The 21,230-nt window shown below is 47.2% G+C and overlaps 1 long non-coding RNA gene across 1 annotated transcript; it reads left to right on the forward strand.

The window, feature by feature from the left end:
• The first annotated feature begins 19,243 nt into the window (after positions 1-19,243).
• On the forward strand, positions 19,244-20,150 carry LOC135387392 (uncharacterized). The gene is made up of 2 exons (XR_010421089.1): positions 19,244-19,542; positions 19,927-20,150. It is a non-coding gene; the product is annotated as an uncharacterized LOC135387392 (long non-coding RNA).
• Positions 20,151-21,230: the final 1,080 nt, after the last annotated feature.

Genomic DNA, 21,230 nt, shown 5'->3' on the forward strand with positions numbered 1-21,230 from the left:
ATTCACCTGTATTACCCAGTGCTTGAAGGTTACGGTTTCCGAGCACATCGGAAACTAAGATTTTCAGATTAGTGTCAAATAAAGCGCGTGTAGTCAAGTGTTTTAAGTCATGCAAGTTATGTCATGTCAAGTAAAGCGAACGAAAACATTTTTACACTCGTAAACATGCCTAGCTTACAGGTGCTTTGCGACTTAAACAGAGCCCAAAGCGTTACTCGTCACAATTCTGTGTCGCATCAACGCCAATACCGCGTGACGGCGTAACATCTTCATGCCTGCGGAGCTGACACACATATTACTGCCGTATACGCAATCCAATTCTTAGTACTGCGCTCTAATTATTTTATCTGCTTATGTTCAACTGTATCCGTGTGCCGAAGAAGCCATTATTCAAAGTGCAGAGTTGCCGAAGTAAATGACATTTGCGGCAGAAATAAGTGGCAATCGGGGAACGTCAAAGTCAAAGAAATCCTTGACTTCGCAAAACCGTTAAATCCCTTCCATCAGCTACGATGGCACCCAGCGTTTCGAGTGGGGATTTTCCCAAACTTCGAATGGCTTCTCTTTCGTTTTTTCCCACTTTCTGACATTTCAGGATGTGTCAAGCTTGCTTATATTCTTCATACGCACCTGAGGCTCCATATCCTTCGCAGCGTAAGTACTTTCCAAATTCAACTTGGTAATGGACATGGAAGTAAAGAGAGAGAGAGAGAAACGACAACATGGAGATCTATAGGCTCCATCAAATTCAACCTATCTGTGCCTCAGGCTTATATTGACCGCAGTCTTCTTCTTTATATTGAGGTGGCTATAGCTTCCAAAAGTTTGGGATTGTAAACGTTATTAGGGCCACGGAGTCTCTGAAACAGAATTCTGCGTTTCACGATGCACAACAAGAAGGAAAGGAAAGGCGCTTGCCAGCGTGCGTGACACATATGAACCTTTCTTGCATGCAAGCCAAAATATGACGAGCCGACCTGCACAGACAAATTGGTGAAGTTGGACAGCGCACTTGCACGTTGTGCAAGTAGAGTTGCGTTATACGTAAATAACACATCACACAATAATACGTCTTCGCACTACGGCGTTTACCCACTAAGCAACTGAATTTGGTTGTTTGGTGTTTACATCAGAGTGACATTGTAAGTCCACTTCTCAATTTCGTGTTGTTGTGCATTATTCTGGACAGTCTTCTGCTCAGTCCATGGCGACGTGCGCCAGGTCATGGAAACAGAAGCAAGTCTCACAGCGTGGCGACGACGCGAAGCCCAGGACGTATCACTTCCCTGTGGCTCTCTAGACGAGATTTTGAACCCGCAGGGTCACATCACACTAAGAATATGTACGCCCATTTAGGTGCTGAAGGGGTGTACTTTGGTATTTACACCCTACAGCCAAAAGCAGAACACCTATCCAGGTATAAAGATGGTGTACTGTACAGTTTACACCCCACAGTCAAAATAGCAACGCCTATATATTGGTGTAAATATGGTGTACCGGCTGAGTCAAAAGTTTGGGAAACGCACGAGCGGCGTCAACCCTCTGCGGAGCAAAATCCTGCGAAACAGGGACGTCCACTTGATCAGAGGAGGGCCAGTGGCTGTTATCACTTGCGATAAGGCTGCTTTTCATGCACATTCGAGGCCAATGTCAGCCATCCACCCGTGAGTGAAAGTGCCCATTTCCGGTTTGCATTTCCATTTGACACTGCTCAGACGTTTTTGACCGAACCTGTACTCCACTACTCATTCGTTTATACAATTTGTTTGCCCTAGGTCCTTACAGAGTGTAATTAGGGTAATGACAGCGAACTTCTGGCTTAAAATGGAAATAAATCAGGTGTCATTATAGGTGTAAAAGTTCACGCTAAGAACAGAAGCAAAGAAAGAAACAGTACTCAAATAAATTTGCATTCAGTTTTCAGCACTCCTGTAAGCTGTGCATTGCAGTGATTTTTGACCCATGACCCAAAATGACCCATAGTTCCTGTACAAGCTGTATCTAGTCAGACACTCTCAGTGTGATGTCTAGTCAGAAAGACCCTGTTTAAACTTTGTGTTCATGCTTGAATAGTCAGGAATAAATTAATATATTCGAAATGCATGCCAGCATTTTACTTCCACCAGACGCATGGTTGTCGGTCCTGTGGTGGATGAGCGCATAATGGCAGCCTGGTATGCAACACAACTTCCTCTTATGACTCTTGCCTGTACCCATCCTTGCAGTTGAAGCACATATGACCATCGGCCCATGCATCTAAAGGGTGTAATTTCTTACACCACACTGCTTTTACACCAGGACTGGTGTAAGTTATCAAACACCAACTTTACGCCACAAGGGGTGTAAGAAATATTTCAATTTACACCCTTCTAAAGGGTGTAGATTCTTACACCCTGCTGACTTTACACCGAATTTTTTACACTGACTTTTTACACTGATGACTTTACACCGAAACTTTACTCTCAAAAAGGTGTGATATGTTTTAGTGTGCACCCACATCCATAGAAAAGCGCGAGACGTGGTCCTATAGCTTTCGTTGCTTCTATGGGGCTTTTCTTCTTACTAATTCCTTTATCTTTGCGTTTCTAATTTATTTCAATTTTTTACCCTCTATCCTTTCTCTTTTACTCCCCCTTCTCCCCTTCCCCTTTCACGAAGGAGTGAAACTTGCCGCCTTGTCTGAGCAGGCAGACCTCACTCCACTTCCTTTGAACATCACCCCACCAACACCACCACTAAAACACGCAGACCCGGATGGTGCATTTTCGAAGTGGTTGCACAATCCGCAGTCCCTTCGTAATATAAAAAAGGGCCTTTAGTCCAGCTCCATTTGTGGACGTGTTGTCCAAATGGCCGGCTATTTCGCGAAAAGTTGCGGTTTCCGAGAACACTGATGACCACACGGAAGACTGTCCTCAGTTGCTTGTATTTTGAGTGCAGAACGTGACTTCTGTCGAGTTGCGGATGTCGCACAGTGGGAAATTGGAAACGTGAAGCTGACGACGTGAAGAGGAGGAGGAAGAACCTGATCCAGCCTACAAGCTACAGAGTGCTAGCTTTTTATCCGGGACCGCCGCCGTCTCTGTACATAGATACGAAAGAAAAAAAGAAGAAGAAAGAAAGAGAGAAAGAAGACTGAGCGTAAACCGATCTTCGTGGTACTGCGTGGTCAGTTGCTCCTACACAACGTGCGGAAGGAATAAACGCCGTTTTCGAATAAGATACCACCAACCCCTGTGGCATAGTGATCGCTTTCGACGCCGAGACTTGGAGGTGACACGGGGTCGAATGCTGTCACCGGCTGTTCTGTCTGATGTTTTCCCTGGGTTTTCCGAATACTTTCTAGACGAATGTCGGCGCCGTTCCCCCTGAAGTCGGCCCAGGACGCATACTGACTCCTCCTGCCCCCTCCTCCCCACTCCTTACTGCCTCTCTCCACCTATCCACGTCTGTACGCCGCTCATAGCCACAGTTGCTTCGCGGCGCTAACACAGAATTAAAAAAAAAAGAATAAGAGACCCGAGCCCTCTGTGACACCAACGAAATTAGGAGTCTGCACCGCGCAGGCCCAGGATCAACTCCGTGTTTTGGCGGCGCGACACACAGCTGGAGGACTCGTAAGTGCTCGGGTGACGAAAGCACCACAACACCACAACAGACGCTACAACGACCTCCCTTCAGATGCTCTTCCAACTGGCGGTGCTGCTTCCCGTGAAACTTGTTCGAATATTATTAGGCGGATAAGTTTCTTTTGGAACGCTGAGCTGTTCAACTATATGCGCAGCTCTACTATGGTGGCTAGATGAATATTGTCTGGTGTGAGGAGCGCCGCAGCCGAGGCGGCCCGTTCGCGGAAGACGCCGTCAGGTGGCGCGCCAACACGGATGTATGCGAAGATTCTCCCGAACGCTCCCGAAGCGCGTCTGCTGAACGGGCCGTTTTCGCCCGTGTGGCCGAGAAGTTTTGCGGAGGAAGGGAGTAGTGAGGGTAAATATCAATGGAAAACGAATAGCTTAAAACACATTGAAGATCGCTTATCCAAACATGCAAAGGATCAGGTACTCAGTTTGGTATGTCCCATGCGTAGCTCGGACGTGAAAAAGTGCTAACCTCCCTTTTCAACTTTTATATCTCTCCCTTTTATCAGGTTATTTTTTTGTCCATTCTTACTTTTGGTTTTCTTTTTTTAATGTCATAACAACAAGGCCGGTTGATCTTTGTTTTTGTTCCTCGATGTATAAAGTTTCCCATCAGTCAGTGAAGACACGATCATCTTCAAATTTTAATCTAGCAATGCCAAAACAAGATTTATTATACACAGCAATAGAAATAACCTGTTTCGTCCCCTCATCATGATATATATGCACATACATATGCACACAATGAAAACAAAGAACATCTGTACACGAGCCTGAATGCTCACGCAAGTGTATTCACTGGAGACGGCGCCTCCTTTGAAAGTTTCTGCTTCTGCTCCGCTCTGCACGAGAACGATTAATGCTCTTTACGAGGAAGTGCATTCTCATCACAGCATAGAATTTTACAATATTCATCGTGAAATATTCACTATGGGCCTGACGGCCAACATTTCCATAAGGCTCCCCCTAGCCAGTGATGGGCAAAGTACAAAGTACTAGGCAAAGTACTTCAAGTATTCATCAAGTACATTGTGAATTTAATTTGTATCACTTTGCATTTCACTGTTTAGTATATGTTCCTTGCTTTCTTGGGCAAAACTTTAGCGAGCGTTCTTGACAAATGCTCTAATGCCGTAAAGTCCTACCTTAAGTGCTAACCTGTGAATATGAACTTAATCAGATGACATAATTTGCAGTTACATGTAGGGAGGTAATCAGTCAACTGGGCTGTTCAGCGCTAAAATGACGGCAAGAGGACGAAAACACACAGATATCGCTCTATCTGTGTGTTTTCGTCTTCTTGTTGTCATTTTAGCGCTTTTAGTAGGGTGCATTTTTGATACTCTTTTGTGACTTTTTGTCTGGAGTCCAGTTTGGGTACTTGAGTACTTGATGGGAAAGTACTCGGAAAAGAGTACTTTAAGTACGGTACAAAGTACACGGTTTAAAATGTACTTAAGGTAAAGTACAAGTACACAGAAATGTACTTAAAGTAGTACTTGGGTACTTGTTACAGTAAGTACTGCCCATCGCTGCCCATAGCACATGCCATGACTCCTAGTATAGGCTGACTGCATGCCCTATACGACATGAAAAGAACCTTGTGAAGGTATCTTCAAGTTTGGAGACAAGCTTGAAGAGTGTTTCTGAACAGTAGCGTAGGCCACCCATGTTGAATTCTTTCATGTACGATGACGGATGGTCTGCGCTCTGTTCGTTTTTGCACTTTGCTTTTTCTTCACACTGGCGTTAGATGTTCTCAAGGTTCACCATTCCACGAAACAGTGCACAGCCGACGATAAAATAAAGCACTTCAAAGACGCGACAGCATCGTTATCCCACCCTCTGATACGTCACGCACGAAAGAACTCCGCCCGGGGACTAGCCAGAGCCCACAGAAACTAGCATACATCCGTGGAGCAGCGCGCCTGGTGGCCGTCTTCCGCAAAAGGCCCGCTCCGTCGGGTAGGAGGCTGCGGCCGCTCCTCACACCAGACAGTATTCATCTACCCACCATAGCTCTACTGGAAAAATAAAAGACAGAAAGAAAAGAAGGTAAGGAAGAGATAAGAAGACAAACAAGAAGGCGCGTACTATCTTATTATAGTGACCGACGTGGAAAGTGCTTGCTTTACGCTGTCCGGGCCCCACGCGTGTCCCGTGGCGCCGTCTAGAAGAAAGTCAATTTCCAGCTTCAGCAAAATATTCAGCACAATGCACCAGCGCAAAAGGAAAGTTACACGTCGGCTACGTGCGCAGGAGCCGGAACAACTTCGTCCACCCGTGCGCAAAAACAAACATAGAAACAATATACATTGTCGAACCGCTCTCCTTCACCGCAAACCCAGCAAAAGAGAGCAATTTCACAACACCATGGCCTCTAAGAACACATTGGGCTACCGCTTTGTACTGAGACGATTCCTTTCATGTGTGGTTTCCTGTGGTGGAGGAAAAAAAAAACAAATAAAATGGGAACTGCGGCGCTTATGAAGAGGGCGCGCTACTCCAGCTCGGTAATTGGAAGAGGAAAGAAAACAAATAAGACTCGTGCATTATTGATGTCGAGTCTCAGACGAGCCACCAACATGGTTACTTCCACAAGAAGACAACCAATAAAACCACTTGATAGAGCAAGGACTAACAGAATGTGATGTAGGATGTAATACAACATAAAATGTGAAGTCTATACAAGAAGGCTGCCCCGACTACATTTATTTTCAGATCGAATATTGTGTTACACTATAGATCACACGTACCACATCATTTCAGAGGCTGTCACGAGGCCTTCAGGATAAGATGAAGCTCGGTGACGATGATGACCAAGTAAATCAGGCTACGCGAAGAGAGCTGAAAACTCCCGTGTATCTCTTCGTGAAGCGAGCGCAAGGTACGTAGAACCGAATGGCATTTATTCTGCCGATGAAGTGGGGAGGTTGAACAATGTACGTTCACACACACACACACACACTAAGAAAATTCATTTGGCGTAGATTAACATAAGGTGCGTCAGCCTATTTGTGTGCCGGCCGACATATACGCCGCACGTGCCGCAAGGTGCAACTGCGCATAATTTCGACCACCTCGTGGTTCTTTTGTCGTATGCCGAAAATCTCCCGCACACGGTGCTGGAAGGAAACGTTTATCTCCCCCAGTACCGCCCACAGCCGGGAACGAACCCGCGACCTTGAGCTCAGAAACCCAACAAGAACTTGGCGGTTTGCAGTCACAACCAATAAAAAAAAAAAAAAAACGAGAAACTAAAAACTCTAGGGGCGTTTATGTTTAATCGCCCGGAGGCGCTCGGAGCGGATATATCGTCACAGATCGGGCTCGAGGGCGTATGAGAATTGGCTCAGATCCGCCCGCTTTGTGTTTGGTTATTCGCTCAGAGTCACCTCCGAGGCAGCTCGCTTCGCTCGGAGCTTGGAGGGCGAGCTCGCAGACCCTTCCCACAATTCCTGAGCTAGAAGACGGCGGCTATTTTGAAATTTTGAGGTGGCTTTCATCAAGACAATCTAGACCGCCGTACCACATGAACCAGTTGTGGAATTAGTGCTTGAAAATGCAAAACTCTCTGACAGATGTCGAGAAACTTTATGTAACACAGGCTTTGATGCAGAGTTTGCAGCCAGCGTCGTGATGGACGAACGCGCGAATGGCCCCACGTGAACGGCAAGAAAATCGGTCGTCGTCGTCTTCCACACACTACGTGCAACGTGGAGTGAAACGTGAAATGATGTACAAAAAAAAAAAAAAAAGAAGGAACACAAAATCAGAAAAACAGAAGCGAAACCTTCAAGCCACTAACACAAACGGTGCCCTACGACGAACACCAACGGAAGCAGACGACACAGCAATACATACTGCGCAAGCGCAAAGCCGTTGTCGCTCAGTCGCGTATGGAATTTAATTTTCTCCTCGCTTTACACCCGACCGATCGATTTCCGGTTCGGTGACGCACTTCCGCTCAGCTCGGGTTCTGCTCCGAGCGAATAAACATAAACGCCCAAAGAAGACCTTTGAAATGAAGTTTGTGTTAAATGATGGCGGCGTCTGTCAGCATGCGCTACAAATTAGCAGGATGAAGCATTTCAATTTACAAAAGCAGTGCCCCAAGGAAATACGGGATTGTTATACTGCGCATGCCCCATGCGCAGTAACGTCCCCTTATTTCTTTCCGTGCCAAAGCGCTCGGGTGACAAATTCTGAAACTGCTTAAAATTCAAACCAGAGCAATCGGACATGTCTTCGTCGGAAGGCGCTACTGAAGTCACGACAGCACCAAAATGCGCTTCTAGGCAGGCCTACAGGACAGTATCAGCTCTGCCCTTGGTCAACGGGTAGGTTTGCGCCCAGTGGTGGATCCAGGGAGGAGGGGACGTTTGTGGTTCTACATTCGTTACCCTTGCTCCCCTCCCCACTTACGGGCTTCGACAATGGAAGAATCCCCCCCCCCCCCATTAAGGAAAAATGAGGTTGTGCATATGCACCTGATTGCATTCTCCTTCTCCGGGCTAGTCAGTCCGTGTACCCCGCCGTGGCGCGAGATTCCGCCGCTCGCTTCTGCTTCCATCCCCGGCCTCAAAAAGAGGATGGTACGTAGAGCACTCGAAGCCAAGACGGCTGCAGAGAGCCTTAGTAACGATACGTATTCCCAGTACACCCTGATCTTCGTTGATGGCTTCGTTGACTACCGCACAGAAAGTGCCGTCTGAGCCTATTACGTTCCTTAAGACTGATTGGTGACGGACGTATCTGCCGTCGATTCATAAGCAACGTAAAAACCAATCGTTAGGGGCTTTTACAATGCGATACCCAAGCGGTTTGCAGCCTCAAAGAAATATAAGGTCGCCACCAGTGACGTCACTGGCAGGATGCGAGGGGGGCGGTTCGCACCGGGAGGCGCGACGGTAGGAGGCACCGCGCGCACCAGCACCGCTCCTTTTATTTATTTATTTTTTCTGCGGCGCGATGACACCAGAAACAGCATGACGAGCCCTCTGTGAGCATGCGATTTTAGAGTGGGAGCTGTTAACGAGAAAGTTTCAGGGGATCGCCGTGTCTGTGGAACAAAACCCCCCTCGCATACCCGAGCCCGACAGGAGGAAAGCAGAGAGTGCGAAGCGCGTGTGCAGCTGTGGAAAGGGCAGGCAACGCGAGAGAGCGGTAGCTGCGTTCGGACCGGGCGAGGGGACGCGTAGTGAGAGAGCGCGGCGGTGGCGGCGGCTGCCTGCATATAGACTCTTTTCATCTGACGTCACTGTCGCAGACGGCATAGCCTTTCCCCCTGCTTGTGGCAGCCATACTTTTGTGCATGGCGCGTGCACGCTACCAGCTTTAACTGTGGTGCGAGCGCGTGCGAAAACAAAAGTATGGCGGACGGAATGAGGTCAGTGAAAAGGGTCTATAGACTAGATCGGTTAGCGAAAGTCGTACGCTTAATGCGTTACGCATTTACGGTACATTCCAGTACAATATTAACAGGTTTTAGTGAATCGTTTTTGCCCAAACCGTTCGCGTACGGTGTCGCGGGGAACTAACGATAAGGTGGAGTGACTCAGAATGGAATTCTCTGGTTGGGCAGTGACAAAACCCTTCGCGAATCGTCCGAGTGAAAACGATTCACTGAAACTCCCTATCGGTAGTACCTACTCGGCCTCTTTAACGTAGACGTATTCAAGACAACCACCGTCACAGAACAAGACTACAAACAAGTGGAATACGTGCTCCGAAACGACGTTGCCCATCCGACGACGCGCAACCACACCTGGGGGCCTATTCCGATCTATGTCGGTAGCGCTAACGTGTCGTTCGGGAGCGAGAACACGTGGTATGTGACGCAACGTAACGCTATCGAATAGAATAGAATTTGGTATTCCCTGCGCTCCAAACGCGTCGCCCGTAAGCGACGGTGTCGCTCACGGGAACGACAGCCTCCACCCTGTCGATATGGTGGATGATACTGTCGTTAAGCGGAGCGAGAGCTGTCAAGACGGCTGCAAGTCGCGTGGCTAAACACGATCACGGTTGGCGCCGGTGTTTAGATCGGGCGACAAGGGGTTTGTATCAGATGAATCGTCTTTATTGAAACCACTTTGCCACAGAGACAATTCTCTACTATCATACATATCAAACAATGCACAAAGGTCTGCCTAAAGCTTACATTTCTCAACTTGTTAACTGTTCTGACAGCTCCTTCTCTGGGAATTTAATATCGCGACTGATTCGAATTGCGTGTAGGTCGTCAGCAAAATGTCCGTGACTAAACTGCGGTGCTCTATCACGAACAGCAACACAATTTCATATTATTCGTGCGTTGAGCGAGAAGCGCGAGACTTCTCCATCGTCGACGCGTGGTCGTCGTCGTCGTCTGCTTCCAAAATAAGGCATTCCGCGTGATTCTCCTCCTGCTACACTATTGGCTCAGTGTGCGACGTCTCGTTCCCAGACGTCTTAACCTCTACCGACAGTCAACAAACCAAGCGCAATGTCGTTAAAAGCTACATGGGAATGCCAAAAGTGACAGGTGTCGTTCCCGGTGCTCGTTATCGTCTTCTACCGATACTCCTGTATCGACACCGTCGCTGCCGCTCGACAGCGGCTCGGAATAGGGCCCCTGGGGCGGATTACTGGCCATTGCATCGGTGCGTCGGCCTAACGTGGCAACGCCCACCGTCGGGCAAGCGCGCGCTGCTGCCGACGCACGATCTGAAGTGGTCAGTAAGGACACCGTCGTCCGCTGGATAGGCGAGTCTCGCCGGCGCGAGGAGCAATGACGCTACTCTCGGTGGCAGACTCAAGTCTGTCAAGCAAAAAGCCTAAATTTGATTGCATTAACTTACTTTGTATTTACCTCTAACAAATATAAATTTTGTTGCCGCGTGGTAAGAAAGCTTCTTGCACATACTTCGCTAGATGAGCACATAATACACGAATCAGCCAATGCGAATGCAGTGTGGTATCGTCTGCTGCCGTCGCCGGCTCGAAGGGAATCCTCCGGCGCTCGGAGCTGTCTCTTTTTCTTTTCACCCTACACATGTGTTGAGAATTAGTTTCGTGTTTTATTTCAACATCACGTAGAAGACGTGGAGGGTGATCTGTGCACTATACGCCGAGTGGAAGATTGCTATACTGACGAGGATAAAGTTATTTGGTGGACTTACGGTGTGCTTGCTGAGCTTGTCGAGTGATCTCCTCCTCCTTTTTAGTTCTACAACTAAACTAAGCAGTGATTCGGGTAACAGCTCAGGACTACACAGCCTGATGAGGCTTCCAGAGAGTTGCCCGCTACAAGCAGCCAAGCTCAAAATGTGCGGAGCGGAGGCAGATGTCGACGTAAGAGGAGACAGGTGCCGCCATCAATGTCCACCAACTCTTTGAAGAACGGAAGAGAATCGTGGAACAACAACGGCGGACCGCAGGATAGCCGCATCATCGGATAGCCGCATGAACATCATCAGGAATCATTTCGCAGACCATAAAGCCATTATAGCTGCTGCGTAAATAGAGTGACGCCGGTATGTCGCACACCTTGTAGGCATTTGAGGCGCTTTGTCCTCCATTAACGTTAACGATTGGGGTAGTTGGTATATTATGAAAAACAACTGAAGAACAACACTCGGGAGAAAGAATAACACGACGCCGAATTTCCAACAAAGGAAAGAAAGGAAAATAACCTACTGACTACAAACCAGCCCCCCAGTCAAGCATTCAAGCAGAGCTATAAGTCAGCATCCTACTAATTGTAGATACCCTATCACTTCCGCAGTAAGGTTGATAGAGGGAGTACTGACACATTTATCAAAACCCATGTTGGCAATATGATAAGCTTCTGAAATTTCGCTGATTGTTTGCAAACAGCCAGTCCTCTTGGATGCCTCACTAGGGACTGGTTTGTACTCTGTAGGTTGTTTTAAATGCGATAGCATTTATGAGCGAACCCACTGCGTTTTCTTGAGACAGGGTATGTCGCCGCTTAACACCTGCACTTATTGGCTGCTACTTGGAGATCACGTGTGTTGTGATAACGCCGAAATGTTCCCAGGCGATAACAAACGTTGCCACGTAACCGTGTATTCACACGAGCGCCATTTCTGACCGCGCAGCGACTGAAGGAGGAGAAGGAGGTATCAGAATAATCACGCAATCATCCAACCATTCGGTCGCGGGCGGGGCTTATCGTAGAGCAGAATCTAGGAAGCGCCCAAGTTTTTATCTTATTTTTGGCGAGATATGAAAGAGCCTTGTGCAACATCACTGCGCTCGGAAGCTCCGTCCGTCAGAAAGAACCACGCGGATAGTTTGTTCGCGGGGCACAGAATCTGACGACTGACGCGCAGAACCTTCCGGGAGGACGAAAAGAAAAAAAAAACACACCCCCTGTTGCCAATGTGGCAAGCTCTTTTGTTTTTTATCTAATACACCTGGTAGAGCAACACCCGATTTTGTGGGAACTTGCCGATGAGTAAGGGATCGGAAGCGGTATTTTTTTCGGTCCGGTTCAGATTCGGGTTCAGGCGTATTGGTTCGCTTCGGGTTTAGCTCCGCTGAAGCGAAATTATCAGCTTGAACCGGTTCAGGTATATCGGTTCGATTCGGGTTCGGCTCAGGAAGAACACCTCCCGCACACACACAGACAAAAAAAATCGATCAGCGGTCGGGACATTTACAGGTATTGCAACCGTTACTTTTTCGGTCCCGGTTTAACTGGTTCATGGGCAGTAATTTTGCTACATGAAGGCGAGCTTACGCTCCCCATACCGGGTTGAGAAATGTGTGAGATAACCGTCTCAGGTGAGTCAAAAAAAAAGGTCGGTCAGTAGTACAATTATTTCACCTTTGAACCGATTCCCGAACCGATAACCGTATGAATTTTTTTCGGTTCAGTTCCAGTTCGGTTCAGGAGACGCAAAAATATTGATCTGGTTCCGTTCGGGTTCGTCAGAAAATAACGTTTTTTTCCGGTTTTCGGTTTGGGTTCAGTTCCGGTTCCGATCCCTGGCAGAGCAATACCGAAGTGTACCAAGGAAACATGCCATCTGGGAAAAGATCGCTTTTGAATCGAAAAGAAACACCCGGATGTCGAAGCAACAGTAGGTATGTACAGGTTGGGACAAAAGTTTACGGAACACGCGAGCGACGTACTTTTTCTTCGGTGCGACACCCTAGCGGCTGCCGGAAGCGGGTGAGTTCACTGTTTCGGAGGGGTGGATAGATGCGGTGGATCCAGTGTCGCTTCGATGCGCCTGGGAAGTAGGAGTTACCGCTGTGTGTCGCTCACAGCACAACCTTGCCAGAGCCGTGTATGCCAAAGGGAGTCTGGCCATTAATGGAACATGCCTATACCTGGAGCCCCACCCACTTTTTGAGCTCTCTGGCCAATCACGAGCCAAAATACAGTTCGCTATTAACCCCAGGCTATCCAAGCTATATGTTACCTGTATTAACTGGGTGCCGACATTTTCGGGAAACTAGATTGGATTAGATTGGATAGGATATTTCCTGACGACCTAGCAACATAATGGATTTTGCGTCCACTTTTAACGGCGCCATCTGGATGGTGAGGGGCACGCCGGGAAGACGCAGAACAGCAGAAGGCAGAGGTACCAGAAGCAGAAGTGCTTGCTAGCAGAACTGATTCGCCGGCAGAACCGCTAGTTGGAACAGACTGCCGGTATTATACGTATTTTAACTATGAGACATAAGAAGACTGAACCAAGAACGGGCAAAGGTGTGTATATGAATAAAAGTATGTCATAAAATGAAAATTTTTGGCCATTTGTAGCGTTTTCATCGCTAGTTGCTTGTGATCGCTGTCGTTACTAGGCCTAACAAGGACGACGAAATATATTATTTTCAGGTAAACATCGACACTGGAGCGTAATTTAAAGGTGATTTGCAAGATAATTGCAACAGAATGTACACTTACGGAATAAAATTGACGTAATTTGTGAAAAAAAAATGTCATGAAATCCTCGCTTCGCCGTTCCAAGCTACGCCGCCATTTTCGGGAAAATTTTGGTGTCATGGCGGCCCGCATAGAAAACAACAGCCAATGAAAAACGCTCAATTTGATTGACAGGTGGAGCCCCTTTTTTAGGCTCCTCCTAATGGCCAGACTCCCTTTGGCATACACGGCACTGACCCTTCCCAGACCCTTGCATCCCTCCGAAACAGTAAACTCACCCGCTTCCCGCTGCCGCTAGGGTGTCAAAACGAAGAAAAAGTACCTCGCTCGCGTGTTCCGTAAACTTTCGTCCCAACCTGTACACCAAAGCGCTTTTTCGGTTCCCATATTCACGACGCAGTCGTTGTATCAGTTGGGAACGTGTTAATTATTAATAACGAGTTGGCTGCATGCTCGCGTTCCAAACCAAAAGCTATCGGCGCAGGATATTGCCAGTTTCATTTAAAAACGAGAAAATGTGTGAGCACTATATCGCACGTCAGGTAAGGCAAAGGGGCTCAAAATTTAATCCACGAGCCGGCCACGGCGGAGGTCGCGCATATTCATAGTTGTCTGGCATCATAAATTAACATTGTAATGCTATAACATTGCCATTGCCATGCTATAACATGCCACTGGTATATGCGATGAACGTTTTACTGCAGTGAGTGGTGTACGAAGGCAGTAGAGACCAAAAACATGGCCTGTCCAACGCCTAAAGCAATGGGGCCAATGAAACGCAGGAATTGGAAGCTACCAGAGGAGGGGATCGGACCCGAACCATCCGATTTCTGCACTATAAAAACAGAACTTCACGGCACAGCACGCTATGTGCTGTATATATACGCTATACGCTGTATATCATGAAAAGAAAATGGCATAATGATAATTAAAAAGCTTAACAATAATTAAATACACGGTACACACATGACTATTTGCGGGAAATGTCATTACACGTGTATTGACGGTTACCTCACGAAACCGAGGTCGCCAAGTTCAGTTTCCCATAACCGCGGTTAGCGCCGTAATCTTCGTTCGGTTGGCGGTGTGACTGCGGCGAACCGCAGTAACGTATAACCGCAGTTGCCTGAACCGCGGTTAACGCTGCCCGTGTGACAATGGTATAAGCAAATAAACATCTTTGCTTTTCGTTAACTTGCACGCTGCTGTGTTCAGGCCATCTGCTGTGATCAGTCAGGTTGGCATGTGAGTTTGAGGTGGAATTTCCCATACATGTTCAAGCACGAACATGAAACCGCCATGACAGAGGGCGCGCTTTCAGATGCCCCACCGTGGACGTCCCGACCACACGCACGCCGGCACAAGCAGTTGTCGGCGGAGGAACTTCTCCAGTTCCAGCGTAACTGTGTCTGTCTATGAGGGGGACTTCAGACCAACGCAAAGTGCGTTTGTACAAAATGCGACAAGCTAAGCGGGCGATGCAAGACGCAGACTCTAGCGAGCTATGCATCCCACCAGCACATCTGAACCCCAACTACAGGAGATTGTGCTTACCAGCAGATAAGTGAACTGTCCTGCCCTACCCTTCCATCACACTGCCCTATTACTCCAACAACGTGCCGCCAGTCTGGGACGGCATATCGCTCGTCTGCCCAACGTTCCACCCCCCTCCCCTTTCCTTAGCTGGCATGAATGTCTCACCAAAAACGGCAAACAGCACCTATTTCATCTGCAATGCAAGGGGGCCGCGCACTACACACAAAAAAAGTTGAAAAAAAAAACACCTACCAGTCTTGATATTTCCGAAAAGATGGTGCAGTGGGGCAAGGAGAATGGCAACCATGGAAACCCTCAACATGCACAACCCTAATGCACATGTTACCGACATAGCGACTGACCCGGTACTGGCCAACTGCAATGTCCTCGCCCTCTCGGAGACCAACCTACCGCGACATTGGACTGCTTGTGATGCGTTTCCCTTACGAAGAGAGAATACAACCTAAATGCCGATGCAGACACCTACCCGAGCAATGACAAAACTATCTTAATAACTAAGACAGTCACGCTCAAAGTAGACACTAAGGTAGAAAACGACCTATCCGCTGCATACGAAGTTTGTGACGTATGCGTCGTGTTTGAGGGAGCTGCGGTCAGTCTGCTCGTGCGTGGCGGCTTGGTGCAGCGAAGCAAGGGAGTACAGGGAAGAATGGAAAAGAAAAGGGGAAATGTGGTGGTGGTACAGGAGAGGGAGATTGTGCTGTTCCGCCTGATCTGGCAATAGGGTAGTCATTAATTATCCACCGCATAAAACACACGATCATCCCTTATTAGCCGTCAGTTGGATGCTCTCTGTACCACGGTAACCGCCAGTACGATTGGGTACCCCCCCTATGCGGTTGCAAGTGGACTAGACATGGATGCCGCCAACCCTCATCGTGCTATATACACTACACCGAGATCCCCTGAAGGTAAGATCAAGAAGTTCCTTGTACCCAATTACTTTGCAAGCAACACCTTCATAGAAAAATTGAAGGACACAACATGCCCGTGATTGTCATGGGAGACTTCAATATCGACATTAAGAAGCCGCAGAACAACCGGGTTGCGGGCTTTATGAACGAAAGCTTCGACTAGTCGTGGCGATAAATTACCACAACCCGTACTGGAAGTGTTATAGATTCTGTTTTCGTCAGGAACGTACACAAGTTAGTGGTGGCCAAGTATTGTTGGGGACACAGTTAGCTAAAATCGCTGGTCAGTACTTCGCCTTCTCATACTATCTGGTGCGCTTGAAAGTGTTGTGTCAATATTGTATTTGAAGATGGGTCATGTGCTGCACGTGCTTATTAGTCGAACGAAAGAGTCTCGCAACACCTGGAGATTTGAGATGAGATAAATCAATGAGTGCTGATTTTAGACAACCGTGTCCCCTACAATACATCAGCCAATTCAGTCTTCAGTGTCCATCGTCAGAGAATGCGAGCCTTGAGTTCTTAAATGCTGCCGCATTTCAATGACAATCTGCACAGCGATTTCTGCCGTAATTTTTGCTTTATTTCCGTTTGACTAACAGATGGATGTTCGGCGTTGTGTTGTTGTTTCTGCTGTGTGTTGTTCTTACGCCGTTTTCTCATAGCATTGTACTCCGTTCTTACAATGAGGATCGTATACGCCCTGCTGTGCAGGAAATGAAGAAACCAGTTTGAAGCGTGCCAAAAATTGTGTCCAATGTCTTTAATAACCTTTATGTATACATATTAGAGGCATTTTACAAACAAATTTGAAGACCGTCATGGAAAGTGTTGCGGCGTTTAGCGACAATGTCGAACGTTTCGTCAGCGTCAGCAAAAGTAACTTACAGCTGCCGCTGAAAATCGAAGCACTTTCCGTGATCTTTTTTTTTTTTTTTTTCTGTGCGTTGCGTGATATTGCTGAGGTCCACGCGTGTGCGGGTGTACACTCCTATCCGCGCGAATATCCGCACTAATTTCGAACTTGCGGGTGGAAACCGTGACTTGGTGCGGGTTGCGGGGAAAGTGCAGGTGCACACGCGTTGCCGCTGCAGGTCGTGCGGGTACCCGCGCTATGCCCGCGTTGATGCTTTTTCGCGAAACAAACGCGTAACAGACCGCACTTTCAGTTCCTCCTCCGATGCTGCTACAATTTGATGACCGTTCTTTCAACAATTATGTATCATTCATTTCACCATGCAAACGTGAAATGCAATTAAACGTCCACAAACGCTTTCGTTCTTTTTTTTTTCGTTTTTTATGCTGCAGTACTGTAGCTTGCGCAACTCGGCTGCATGCCCTCGTACTGCGACTGCGAGTCACTGATACACCCGCACGACCGGCGGGTGCGGGTCGGGAGACCGTGTCTGCGGGTGCGGTGCGGGTACAGGCCGAGAATGACATATCCACGCAGACCTCTGGTACGGAGAGGGATCCATTATTGTTTGAGCTTAAGGGGGAGTGACGCAGACAGCTTCCCCACCGGGTGACATATGACATACCCTACTGACATCACTGGTGGCCACTGCCCATTGCGCAAAACCCTCATTAGGTTCCAGAGCGCCATGGTACCCCATTCCCGAAACAAGAGAGTTATAGAATACGTGGCGGACTTCTAGAGTGCCCAAGAAACGGAGCTTACGGTGGGCGCAAACAAAGACAGCGCGAGAAAGTTCTATAGAGTAAGGTGTCCCCATCGGAACCCAAAACGCAAGCACCTCGCGCTTTCAGCACGATCAAGCGATAGTCACAGTATTCATTCAATGCACAAAATTTAGCAGTTTTGGTGAATCCTTCTATCCTTATTGTGAAAGGGCTCATTATTTCGTTCCCCCATCACCACCAGCAATGGGGTAGAGTATGGCCCCAGGCGATGAAATTCCCCACCCATCATCTCACAATGAAGTTGTTGTTACCCTGGCTGAATTTATATCAACCTCTTCATGCGCGCGACATGTAATACCTGATGGGTAGCTGCTTCGCAGAAATGTCACGCGCCGTGTTCCTTCGTGTAATGGTACTGTGATGTTACAGGCAAGGGTTTGTCTGCGCAGAGTGGCCACATGTTGCGCATGTGCCGCAGGGTAGGACTGCGGATAATTTGGACCACTTGAGGGTCTTTTGACGTGCGCCGGAAACCTCCGACACACGGTGCTGGAAGCAATGTTTACCTCCTCCACACTGCTACCGCCCTCGGCCGGGATCGAACCTGCGATCTTGAGCTCAGCAAGCCAACACGTTACCGACTGAGCTACCGAGGACGGCTTCCTTCGTGTCACTTTGTCAAGCACGGGGCTCTGCGACATGTTTGGAAAGAGGAAGACTCTTGACGGCGCTATCGCCGTTTGCATGGTTGCGGCTTCCTATAGACGTGAGTATGCAGCAAGCACGCAGCATGTCCCACGCAATATTTGTGACCGTAATGCATTACTCAGGGCCGTGTCAAGGCAAGCTCGGGGCCCGGTGCTGTGAACCGATGCAGGGCCTTATACAAAAATGACGGAAACGCCCTCACACGATGCGTAAGGCGTATCCCTAGCGACCCGGATAGCCTGTTAGACTCGCGTTTTGGGAGCTCTATCTTTTCCCGCTTACTCGGTGAATTTAATTCGCTTGAAGTGCGCGGCCCGGTGCCCCTGCATTACTATGGGTTTGGATGTGAGGGAAAGAGGGGCCTGCACACTGATCTCGATTGTAAAAGGCTGGATGGCGGATAGGGAGCGCGAGCGTGAAGAAACCGGCCGCCATCTTACTGTACCCACAACAGTCGCCGCAGCGATCATGGCAACTTCTTGCAATTACGGTCGTACCAACCGTACTGGCAAGGTTACAGGGCCTAAATTTATACAGGTGAGTCACTCTTTATCGAGGAATAAATAGGCGTCCATTCTGTATATTTAGTTGACCATTATGAAGTGTTTTTTTGCCCAAAACGAGCACTGGATGCAGGTTGCTTGATCGCTCTTCCGACGTTCAATCGAGCACACTTGCATTTTACCCGGCGGCAAATACAGTTTGAGTGCATAATATGCTTGAAAGAACACGTTACACTACACAGGTAGTGTTGTCATCAATATATGTGCGAGCACTCGAGCGCTTTTTTGCATGCATTGCTAGCATGGTACACGGTGTTCTCTGCGGAAGCAAGTGGCCAAGTGCTACATTCATTTCTTTGAATTACCTTCACGCACAAGTTCGGTATTACGTCATAATGAGACCACGATTGTCACCTTTTTTCATGTATTGGTATTGTTTTGTGCCTTGGTTTGATTTGTGACAAAGAATCCTACGTAACGGTGGTGTGGCGCGACTTGAATAACGCCTTTGTGTCTGAGCTGTATCGTCAGCTTGTTACGATAGTAATAATTTGTAGCGTGTCGTGCTATTTGTAGCAGTTTTTAAGGCAAAAGTGGTCTCTCAATACAGGTTTTGTCATGAGGGCTACCCAGTGAATTATCTGTGCAGTGTGATACGGCTGGGTGTACAGGTAAGTATCACGTTCCTCATCCACTGGTTTCTACTTTACAGGAAGGAACAACCTCAGTGCACGCACTGTGGTTAGCCTCTCTCAGTTCTGCATAGTTTCTTACATGTTCACATCAGAAACACACCTTAGACTTTAGGCTCCTTCACCCAGCAATATAATAATTAGAGATTGTACTTCTTTTTAGAATAGTTTTTAATCTTTTTAATTTTTAGAAGATACAGGGATTGTAAACCATGTTTTAAACTGATGTTTTAACATTTGTCCAATGCATTTATTAAACAACATATTCATTTTTAACTGGTTGCACCCAAACCAATGTTCTGATGTATTATTTCTTTTGTTGTCGATGCACCATAAAAATTGGAATAATCATCATCAATGCAGGTTACTTCACAGCTGCCTCAACATACTCAAGAAATGGGTGCAGAACCTGCGTAATGCCCACAAACTTTGACTACCACAGCACCTCCAGAAAGTAAAGGCATATGTGTCACATGGGATTTTTAAAGGCATTCACAGTATATAATACCTTGTATGAACTGTTGTTGATCTAAGCAGCCTCTACAGTACACTCTCAGAAATTAAAACTTGTCAGGGAACTGTGATAATTGTTCCAGTTAATAGGCATGCACATGTACGCTATAAGAAGAAAATTATTTATTGAGATTGCACTACTGTTGATCACACTCATGCAGCTGTAGGTTTACCTTCGGCCTCTTGGAACTCTTTTTTTTAGTTGCCTTAGCTGCAGGAGGAGTGTCATCGAGCATGTCAACTACTTGCAGAAATATTGACGTATTTAAGATTATGACACAGTTTGAAGGGTTTCAATTCAGGAAATTTGCAGTGGCAGGGCCTGCCAGAGTGAAACCTACTGAATATTTTATGGTGTCGAAGTGGCAGTTCCTCCAGGATAGGAATATCTTAGATGGGAGCAAAAAGCTTGAAATTAACAAAGTGTTGTTTGCATTAAGCAATTTGTAATACACTGAACACATAGGCAGCAAAACAAAAATTTAAAATTCAGCATGTATGAAAATTGGGTGCAACAAATTTGCATAGTGTACGTGTACATTGTCATTCCTGAGATATATATTGTCATTGCAGGGAGGTCACAAAACAATAAATGTATTGTTTTGTCACTTCCCTGCACATTCATTGTATCTTGAAATGCGTATATGCCAGAATAAATGTTGAACTTGAAAAATGTATATTCTCTTCATTCATAGAGCATAACATCACTTATCTTCTTTACAAAAGCATATCGTGTTACATCTTTGTCACGCAGAACGCACAACCAAGAAAGCCATCTTCCATTAAACATCACGTTTCAGACATGATTCAGTTGGTATCATTTCATAGACAGGGTACACCAGGGCTCGAGTTTCAAGCTCCAAATCGTCATGTTGCAGTTTGGAAACCGTACATGTGTAGTGCAAGAGAGCCCTCGCACATTAAATTGTAACGCACTGAAAAGTAACTCCTATGAGAGAGTCTGACGCTGCAGAAAAGTGTGCAAACTGCGGAAAGTGTCATAGAAGATCTTCAGAAATCGTGCCTGGTTTCACGGCAGTGCTACCACACTCCCTTTTAGATGACGATGATAATGATTGGAGTTTCAGATGTGCAGTTGCATTTTTTTGCAACGTGCTCCTCCTGCTTCTCTGGCTACTCATGTTGTTTACATC

This window comes from Ornithodoros turicata, chromosome 3 (genome assembly GCF_037126465.1).
Source record: "Ornithodoros turicata isolate Travis chromosome 3, ASM3712646v1, whole genome shotgun sequence".
Classification (NCBI taxonomy): domain Eukaryota; kingdom Metazoa; phylum Arthropoda; class Arachnida; order Ixodida; family Argasidae; genus Ornithodoros; species Ornithodoros turicata.